The following is a 10725-nucleotide window of genomic DNA, read 5'->3' on the forward strand; positions in this document are numbered from 1 at the left end:
ATGGGGCAGAAACTCAGAAAAGGCTTTGAAGAGATGTGACAGTCAATGTTTATTCTGAAATAGCTGTTACTCATTTTTTCATGTTTTCTGGAAGAGGATTTGAATCCAGGCTACATAAGCTGGAAAATGAGAGGGAGAAATTGTGGCTAAAAGTGAGAAATTGAGGGATTTGTGAGAAAGACAAAGATTGTGGCATGTTTCAGATTTTTGGTTTGTTTTGTTTATGAGGAAGGACTGACTGGTTTTTGGAGAGAAGCTGTGAGGCACAGCCAGGGTGTGCTTTGTGGCCCGTGAGCGGAATACACAGAAACATTAACAGCACCCTACATCACCCTGTGGATTTGTCAGATATGTGACGTTTTTGTCACTGTGCTCCTGGTCTGAAGGCACAGAAGAAGGTAGGAGAGGTATTGAGACAGCTGGTCCTTGTTCACCTGGGGATGGAAAACTCTGCTGGGATGCGTGCACATCCTTCATCAAGAGATTATGAAAATCTAGCAAGATTTCTGATGCTTGCAGTAACTTGTAGGAGTTGCCCACATTTTTTCTTGTTCTTTGTATGTCATGATTCCAATTGTGTTTCATGTATGTGGCACAAAGGGTGGTGTAGTAACTGATTTCCCCCTCACCACTCCATGTGGACATTTCAGAGCAGGAACACATAATTCATCAGGCAGTTTGAATTTTGACAAGAATTTGAAAAGTGTACAGATAATCCAAAAGTCACTCCTTGTAGTAAACCCTGTGTTAAAAAGACTTCCTGTGTTTTAAAAATCTATTGAAGCTGAAGGATTATGCTAAAGTTAGCATTACAGCAAGAGCTGTAGTAGGAACTAAAATCTTAACAACTGAAATATTTATAGCTAAATTCACATCTAATGCATTTCCCTTTGTAGGGAGGTGAGGGAAAGGAATTTGTGAAGCCAAAGATTTCTTGGGCTCTTTTTTTCTTTAAGTCAACATAAAATCAAAATACTTGGTCTGGACACAGCAAATCCACTATTCTGAGTGCAGATGCTTTTGATAGGTGTGCTGGTTTTGGCTGGGAAAGAGTTAGTTCCCTTTCTCCACAGCAGCTGGCACAGGGCTGTGTTTGGATCTGTGCTGAAATCAGTGTTGCTGATTCAGTGACTTTGTTATTGCTGAGCAGCACACTCACTGTCACTTTTCTGATTCTTTCCCCCACCCCACTGAGGGGGGTGAAGGAGGGGCTGTGTGAGCCTTCCTTGCTGGCTGGGGTTAAACCAGGATGTGTTTAAGGTCTGACTTTTTCTGTAGTTCCAAGAGATAATTTGTGTGTTTGTTACAAATGTTGTGATTTCTGAAGCACTCTGGCCTTTCTTTGCCTGACCCCAGCTGCAGCAGTGCCTTAATGCCTGTGCATCCCACACAGGGCTCTTCTCACCGAGCCCCTTTTCCCTCTCTGGCCAAAGGCCCTCCTGAGCCTCCAGGCTCCTTCAGCAGAAGGAAGCTCCAGTGCCTCCTCCTTCCTTCCCAGCCTCTCAGTGGATCCGGTGGAGTCTTGAGCATGGGATAGAGAGCAAAGCTGTGCCATGGAAATCCTGGTGGAAATTCCATGTGCAGTTTGGAGGCACTCATCCGCATGGTGGTAAATGAAAAATAATAATGCCAATCTCTGTAGCACAAAGCCACAAGGAGCATAAGATGCCCAGTGTTTTCCTCAGCCTCATTTCTGGTTCCTGTTGGTAACTGCTGGTGCCACTCTCTGGCACTTGGCCAGAGATCATCACTGATCCAGCTCCATTTATTCATTTCCCATCATTGTGGCTGTGGGTTACAGAGGCTGCAGAGTTCAAAGCTGCCTCTGTTAGCTGTGATTTGTCTGCAGTGTTACTGAGGGATGTTTTCAGAGGCTGAGCTGGGCTAAGAGGGCCACTGAGTGCTGTCAAGCTGCATTTAGCAACAGGCAAAAGGACTTTTTTTTTTTTTTTTGGTAAATACTGAGGAGCTGGTCACAGGCTGCTGGTGGGAGGGATCCTTTCTGTGCTGTCTGTGGTTTGCAAACCCCTTCCTCCCACTCAGATCAGCAGCTTGACTCACGCAATTAATGGCCCCAGACAGAATGTGGTGTTGGCCTAAAGCAGTTATTGCCATCCAGCTGCTGGTTAAATGTGTAATTTTTCAATTTCATTCACTTCTTTCCTTCCTGCTGGTACCAGCCTGGCAATCACTGCAGTGATTTCCTCTCCGTTTGCTCCATGGGCTCCAGTCCCGGGAAGTCGGACAGGGCTGCATCAGGCTCTGAGTTCAGATCCCGTCACTGCTCTTGAGAGGGGCCAGAGGCAGTTCAGGAGCTGTGGGCACCACCCTGGAGCAGCACCTTCCATCCTCGCCTCTGCTCCCTCCCACAGGAGTCGCAGCAGCGCCGGTGTCAGGGCTGGCAGGCAGAGGGGCGGGGCTGCCATGGTCCGTGATGGGCAGGGCAATACTGCTTTTTCCTTCCAGGAGAGAACATTTCCCAGGCAGGAGCAGGAATTCTCCCCTGCTCTCCAGGGGCTGTTGGAGGCTGCAGATGCAATGGCCACGTGCTGTGGCTTGGGCCTGCAGGAATATTCACACTCTGGGCAGGATTATTGTTCAGCAGGGCAGGCTGGGCCCAGTGAGGTTGGGGGTGTTTTAAAAGGGGCCCCTCAAACACCAGCACTGACTGGGCTGCCTCAGCTGCACACATTCCACCGGCACACTGAGGGGACACTGCAGGGAATACCTGCAGCAGCACTGGCATCAGCAGTGCTCAACTGGGCCCCAGAGAGAAATCTGAATGCGGCATCAGTGAGTGGGGTTTGTTCCTCTTGGAGCACCAGGCTTTGCTTTTCTTCCCCTCAAATTCTCTTTTCTTATTGATCTCCCCGTTTTCAGGTTTGTGTTGGACAGTGCCAGCCTGTTTGTGCAGCACCTCATCCTGTACCTCATCCTCCTCTGGGCTCCTGCTCTCTGCCACCCCAACATCTGCACTGCTCCCCTGCTCTGCCACCCCAACATCTGCACTGCTCCCCAGCTCCCCAGCCCCTCGGTGCCCCGGGCCCAAGGAGCCCCTGTGGAATGGCTGCTCCCAGCAGCAGGGCCCGACATCCCAGCGTTCTCCCAGTGCCCAGCAGAGTGGTTTGCCTGCAGGAGCTGTCAGGCAGAATTTGCTGGGTTTGTCACAGCTCTGATTTCTCCATCCCCCGGAGTGGCCTTGTTAGGAGGAAGCATTGATTGCTGCCAGCCACGTGGGAATGGGATTCAGCCCAGTCCTCAGAATAACTTCTGTGAGCTGTTATCCCTGCTAAAATGAGCCTTTTCACAGTTCTGTATTTCCACCTAGCACGCACACAGTAAAATTAATAGAGGGGAGCTAAACTTCCCTTGGCTTGGGAAGAAATTTTATGGTGTTGTAGGGGACTCTTTCTGAAGAAATAACTGAAGTTCTCTTTATACTGCAGCAATTTATATCTACCCCCAGCACCGTGTTTATTTGGTGTCAATATAGGGTCAGCAGAAACCAGCACAGGCAGCTGGAACTAAAGGTCCTCTCCTCCCATTTCACAATATTAGTGTTAAAAATGTAAACTAAAGGCCAGATTCCACCCCAGTAATCTGGCTAAGAGAATAAGGGCTTATTCGATAGTAAAATGCTACACTCAAAATGTTTCTTTGCATTAGGATTTTTCCAAGTATCTCATTTAGCTTTTGTTAATAGATTAAAGAAAGGGTGTTATATTTTGGTAACCCTTTTTTAAGTGTACATATTTTCTTTGTTAAATGGGTGAACAGGAGTACAAACCCCTATGGACGAGGGCTGTTGGAGAAATCCTATTAAATTGATTATGTCCTAGAGACCTGAGTCATCATTTTGTCCTATTGCAACGTCTCTTATTCTTTCAGTTCAGATAAACCGGCAAACCATTCAACCTTTAGAGCTTTAATATTTTTAAAGAGACATTCATGTCCAGAAGGTGTCTCAAGGTGTTTGTTCTGTCAGGCTGGGTTTGATATCCCTATTAAAAATATATATGGCTCACTTGATGGGAAAATCTTCTTCAGCTTGAAATCTGAAATATAAAATTGAGTATAATAAAGTGAAGAAGCAAGTCATGATGCAAGGGATAGAAAAGAAAAATGACTGTGAACATGTTCTATTGAAACTGTTTGGATTTAATAGGAAAAGTACAGCTAAATCCTCAGTTAGTGAACCAATTAAAATTATTTATTACATTGAGGGAGTTTGTGTCAAATCTGAAGAAATAATTTGAAGAAGGAAACTTATTTGAAAACTGCTATCATGGATGTTCTTTTTTTGACTGAGTAATGAAGAGGTGAACAAAGAGGGCTGCGATGGCTTTGGGCCCCGCGTTGTACCCAGGAGCAGAACGGGCTCTGGCACAAAGGAGAGGAACCAGAGTACTCGGGCTTTGATTTGTGCCTGGGCACGGTCACACCGATGGGCTTTGCTCTGGGCAGGCCCCGGTGGCACCGAGCCGGGGGGCAGGGGCGGAGGGAGCCCCGGGCAGGGCAGGAGGGAGCCGAGCAGCGATGCCAGCTGTGCCCGTGGGCAGGGCCGGGCCGGGGGCGCTCTCTGCCCTCTGCCGAGCGCCGCAAGTCCCGGCCCTGCGGCAGTCGGGAGCTCCAGCTGGGAGCTGGGGTTCGGCAGCGCTGCCGCGGATCCTTTCTGCACCTCTGGGAGCAGGGATGTGTTCCACAACGTGGCATCAGCGAGGGCAGATGTGTAAAGGATGGAGCTTTGAGATGTTTTGTCTTTAAAAAATCTTGGTGCTCGTTTTCCTTCTGTTACAGCTTTACCCTTAACTCCAGTGGCTGCTGGGTCAGTGTTTTGGTTTGGTGCCTCTCCTTCCTACTGTGCTTGCAAGGAGGGGTGACAATAAAACAATGAGTGCTGCAGACAAAGCTCTGTCCCCTGGCAAAGGGACCTGACCTTCTGCAGCTCTGTCACCTCAGCCCTGGAAGATTCCAGCCTTGGCACTGAGGATTGCTGTGTGCCCTGGGGGGTTTGTAAGGTGAGTTACAGGAACTGACAGGGAAAAGCTCTCCTTGCTCAGGTATCACTGAGTTCCACACACCCTCAGGTTTCTGTGGACAGAAGAAAAAATTTGTAGCTGCAGGTTTGGAAGGAGAATAATCTGTGTTCTAATTTATTTTTGAAAAAGCTGCAGAGCAAAGATTCAAACAGCATGGGCCTAGGACCCTGCTGTTGCAGTGGTTCCTGTGGAGAACCCAGGTAGGCAGGAAATGGGCAGGCTGCTCTTCCAGCTGTTGTGAGCTCTGGTGCCAGGGGACAGAGCTTTGTCTGCAGCACTCATTGTTTTATTGTCACCCCTCCTTGCAAGCACAGTAAAGTTCACCAAGATATATTTGAGTAAAGCAGGGATTTCTTGGTGTTTGCCACTGCTGTTCCTGGAGAACGGGGTCTTCTCAGGGGGCATGAGGAGTGATCTCTCTGCAGTCTTGGAAACGCCATCTCACAGCCGGTTTGAGTTTCTGATTCATTTTGACAGCACCTGACACATTCCTGCCTTAAAGGTCAAAGCTGCTCCTTACCAGCCCCATCTGACAAATGAGAATATCTGTGATGGGTTAATCTGCTCTTTATCAGCTGAGCCTGAGAGGATGCTCTTGGAAAGGGATTGGGGACATTCAGCACAGGCACTTCTGAGGCTGTCAAAAGCTCAGCCTGAGCTTTGCTGAAGCAGACCAGAACTGATCAATGTCATAGCTGAGAAACACTGGGGGATCAAGGCAGGTGCCAAGTTTTCCCAGACACTTAGGATTGCTCTGTCAGTGAACCTGACTGCATAACTAAATCTGCACAGGTGCCCTCCAGACAGAACAGGTTTTGCAGGACCTCACTGACAAAAGAGCTCCAAAAAAGGTACTTTGTGTTGTTCTAATCTGTGTTTCTGGAGCTGAAAAATAGACAAAGGAATTTTAAAATATTTTGAAAAAGCCCTGAACCAACTCGGTTTATTCCATGTATGTCCACAGTGGCACCACCGCAGGTTTGGCTGGAGTGTTTGGCATAGTAAAATTAGCATGGATACAAAGATTGGGAACAAGGTTGATTGGGATAAGGAACAGGAAGAATAAATGGCCCACAACTCGTGATGAGGAGCATTTCCAGGAGCAATGGTTCCCTGTTCCCCTCAGTTCAAGGGCTTGGGTCAGCAGCTGAAGTTATCATGTGACAGTTTGAAAAATGAGAGGCCCTTAACCCACTGAAGGTGGCACCACAGAGTGCTGCTGATGCAGGAAGCTCTCAGGAATGCAAAAAACAAATCAATCAGGCATTCATGGGCGGGGGAGAAAAAGAAGTCAATACTTGCTAAACAGAATTTTCTGCCATGGCCCAGTAAATTCCCAATAAAAAGGGAGCTGTAGCCTGGGAGAGAGCAGGCCAGTCCTCACAGTCAGGTGATTTTAGCCTTAAACTCTCCAGATCTCTCTTAGGAGCCAGTTCTGGACTTGTCCCTGGATTGGGCAGAGGCAGTGGTGAGGCTGGCTGGTTTTCCATGCTTCTTGTGGCTGCATCTTACTGCTCTGGTTTAGGATGGTAGAAGATGTCAGGTAAATTACAGCTTTTGCCTTTTATACTGAGCAGAAAATAGTCCATCTGTTGGGGGAAAAATAATTGTAATTTACATAAACACCCCTGAAAGTTACTTTCTCTACATGATATCTGTTTGTCTGGATTCCTCTGAGTTTGGGAATGTGGAATCATAGAATCATTTAGGTTGGAAAAAACCCCTTATGGTCACTGGGTCCCATGGTGAAATTCTAAATGGGCTTTGGGCTGCCCTCTAAGAAATGATTGCCTTGGGTCTCGGCAGCGCCGTGCACTTGAGGCTGTTCAAAGCCGAGCCCAGCTCAGGAGTGATGTGACGCATCACCCTGTACAAAACATGAATGAATCTAACTCTACAAAGGTTCAGTCTAAAACTGGTACACAGAAAAACCTAACTGGGCCACTTGATAGGTAATGCTCCAGCAAACCAGGCATCCATTAGAATTCCTTCCTGTACCAGAGCGTTCAGGAGGAGCTCGGTCAGAGCCGTGCCCCCGGTGCCAAAAGCCCTCAGGCAGAGGCTCTGAAAGTGCTGGATGGGGTCCATGGAGTCCCTCTGCTGGTGAGGTGACACCCACACAGTCCTGTGACAATGAATGCCAGCAGCGTCAGAGCCACCTGGGACCGGGCTCCTCTCCCCTGGCAGCAGAGCTGTGCTGGAGCTGCAGGGACACCCGAGCAGGTCATTCCCCCGTGCCACTCCCTGCCCAGCCCTGGGATGTGAGATCCCAGCAGGGCACGGGAACTGCAGGGGGAGTGAGGCCTCTGCTGGCTCACAGCAACAGGCAGGGAGGGGCCCTGGGAGCAGCAGGGCATTCTCTGGGACATGGGAAATAGGGAAGGGCATCTTCTCAGCAATGCCACAAAGTTTCCCTTCAAAGGAGCGAGCTCAGAGAGGCCCAGCAGCCCCTCAGCCGTGCCCACTGAGCACCAGAGGTGCCAGGGGTGGCAGTGCAAGTCACCCTGCCAGTACCTGGGCAGCACTGACACTCCAGAGGGAATTCCTGTCCTTATCCAAGTCAATTCAGTTGATTTGGATGGGGGAATGAATTCCTCCTCCGAGTCCTCTGTGCAGTCTGTCACAGTTGCCCACAGTCTGTTGTGTTGCTTACAGAAGTGCCAAAAGCCAAAACCTTGAGGAACGGACCTTAATCTGACTCTATAAATAGCTTTAATAACCCCCTCCTTTCTTTTTTTCTTTTTGAGGAAATCCTGATTGACTTTGGTCTTATACAGCCAGAGTTAATCCAAAATCTGTCTCTTCAGGCCACTTTCTGGCCTTGCATAGACCACAACACACTTTTTTCCTTTAATGTTTCTCCTTGCTGGTAAGGAAATGAAAGGAATGGGAGATGATGTGAGAGGAGCTCAGTGAGGGGCAATTGCAAAGTTCCTTGCTCTCACCTTTGAAATAAGGAGGGGAGCGTTGCCCAGCTGGCAGACGATGGAACTAGTGGAGATGCCTTGTGAGGAAGGTAGAAGGAATTAATGTCTGTAGAAGTCAAGTGAGTGCTGAGGCTGTAACTGGGAGATGCACAATAGACATTCTCCCCACAAAGGGAAGGGACAGTTTCTCCTATTTCTGGGGAATCCCGGGGTGGCTGTTACTGCTGCTACCACTGTAACTCTCAGCCCAGGGCTCAGGCCATCACCAGCAATAATCTCTGCCAGGTCATGGGGATTGCTGAATGTCTCCTTTGCTGCTCAGTGATGCTCAGCAGTCTCAGTTCTGGTCAAAATCATTTCAGTGGGAACTATGAGGCATAAAAATACTGAGACCGATTTTCACAGAGACACCTGTCCCTCGTGAGTGCAGGGTGCAATCCCAGCAGAGCAGGGGCAGCTCTCCCCTGTGCTTTCTCTCAGGACCTGAATGAACTTCAATGTTTGGCAGGAAAGGGGCTCCAGTAAACTGCATCCTTTCTCCTCTTATTGGAGTCCCAGCAGTAGAAAGAACTAAGCAGTGGGGTGAAATCATTGTTTGAAATTACTGAGAATGAATCTCGATCACAGCCTCAGAACTGAGCCACAATCATTGCATTTGCCTTCTCCTGGATGCGCTGCAGTCACTGCTGTGCCCCAGAGCAGGGATTTGTGTGCCAGCCTTACCAGGCTGAAGTGCTGGAGATCTCTCAGTGGGAAGGAAATGGGCTGCCTTGGCTGCACCTGCTCCTGACAGCTGGATCCAATATCCATGGGGGACTTTGCAGTCACCGCGTGCGTCAGTCCTGGTCCTTAGGACAGGCTCCCAGCTCTGCCCTGGGAGTGATCCGGGAGCTCTGGGATACCAAAGGTTTGGAGCAGCCCCTGACCCTTGGCAATGTGTGCAGGGGTGGAGGCTTCCCTGGGCCAGGGGAGGGAATCCCTGCTTGTTCACAGGCGGGAATTCCCGGGCTGGAGCAGTTGAGAGGCGTGGCCCATGGAAAGGGACGCGAGCTAAAGGCAAAGAGCTCAGGTGAAAGCAGCAGCTGCCAAGGGAGTTGAGCCAGAGGCAGCCCGGGCAGGGCGGAGGATGGGAATCCTGAAAGGTGAACGTGTCAAGACTGGCAAAGGGCAGAAAGCAAAAGTCCAAGCAAGCAAAAGACAACATAAACCGTGGAGATAAAAAGACTCTTTAATTTGCCTTTTATTAATGAAATAAATACAGCTGGAACAACATAAATTAAAGCAGTTGGAAGGATCATACCAACAGGTGGGGTTTTGCTCAGCTCTGCTTTGCTTTGATTCCACTACAAAAGATCAAGACTTATCAGGAAGATGGAAATTAACACATAGGTTGATCCAAGAGCAATGAAAAGTGGGAATGAGGCACTTTTAGCCCCATGAATGGCTCTTCCCTTGTGCGCTAAGAGAGCTTCAGCAGCAATTCCTGCTTTGGTGGCATTTTACAACAATGTGGATTTTCTACAGGGGAAGACTTGAAAAAGAGCAGCTCCACGTTTAGATCATGTTGAGAGCTGCTCATGAGTTTCACAGCTGCAGCTCCCCAGAAGCTGAACTTTTATTTATTGTTTATTGCAGAAAGGAGGAGAGGCAATTTGTTTTGCCATTATCAGTATGGTAACAATGTGTGCCATGCAAATGTCAGGAGCAGAGATGGCAGCAGGCTTTGGTCTGAGAAGCAGAACAGGTTGGATTTAGGGCATCCTAATGAGATGAGAGTGAGACAAAACCTCAGATCATAGGAGCAGAGGAGCACGTGGATCCATCCAGGGATTTCTGTAATGGAAAGCTAAATATGCAAAGATCTGGCATCAGGTTTAATTTATGGCTGTCATCTTTCTGCTTTTGAAACCTAGTCAGTGGCATGGTATTGGCCAGAGTTTTAAAGAGAAAATGGTATCAGGTGTTACTAATCTTAGCTACGTGTACTTGCATAAAGAAGGAAAGAACAGCATTGTTTATCTTTGTTTGAAGCCTGCAGACATTGTGGCAGTTTTGCATAATGCACGTTGGTATCGGTCGGTGTGCGATAGTCTGTAAAATGAATATTAAAGCTTCTGGCCATCCCTAAATCCCGCTCAAGGAACACAGAGCGAGTTCTCCCCTCAGCACCAGCCCTGTCGGCTGGCAGTGCCGGGCTCTTCCCGGGCACTCCCATCCCCATCCGCCTCCTCCTCCTGGCGGAGCCCGAGCAGAGACCCCGCGTCCCCGAGTCCCCATGTGGGATGCGAGTCCCGGGCTCGGGCACGTCCCTCTGCTCCTGCTCAGTGCAGGGAGCTCAGTGCCGGCTGCTGCCGAGCCCCTGCCGCTGGGGCTCTGGTTCCTCTTCCAACGCTCACGCTGTCCCTGAGAGAGGCAGGGCAGCTGCCATCGCACGGGAGCACGGCCATCCTTGGGGAGCTGCTCCTTCCCGGCAGCGGCAGGTGGGAGCTCCCTCAGCCTGAGCTCAGGATCCGGGGAGGAGCACCCAGATCGTCACCTGCTGCTGCCCGCTCCGGCCTGGGCACTGGGCACCCCTTCGGTTTCCCCGAGCCGAGCGGATCCGTGGGTGTTCCCTGCACCGCGGGAGCGCCTGGAGCCACAAGCGGCATCGCTCAGTGAGCCGGAGGCGGCACAACAAACCCGGGTGGGGATAATAGGATATCACATTGCTGGGATAACACGGTATTGCAGATAGGCTGCATTTTATGGCATCCTTTCAG

Source organism: Agelaius tricolor, unplaced genomic scaffold (assembly GCF_023055355.1).
Source record: "Agelaius tricolor isolate 1412-34295 unplaced genomic scaffold, bAgeTri1.0.p SCAF_8, whole genome shotgun sequence".
In the NCBI taxonomy this organism is placed as follows: domain Eukaryota; kingdom Metazoa; phylum Chordata; class Aves; order Passeriformes; family Icteridae; genus Agelaius; species Agelaius tricolor.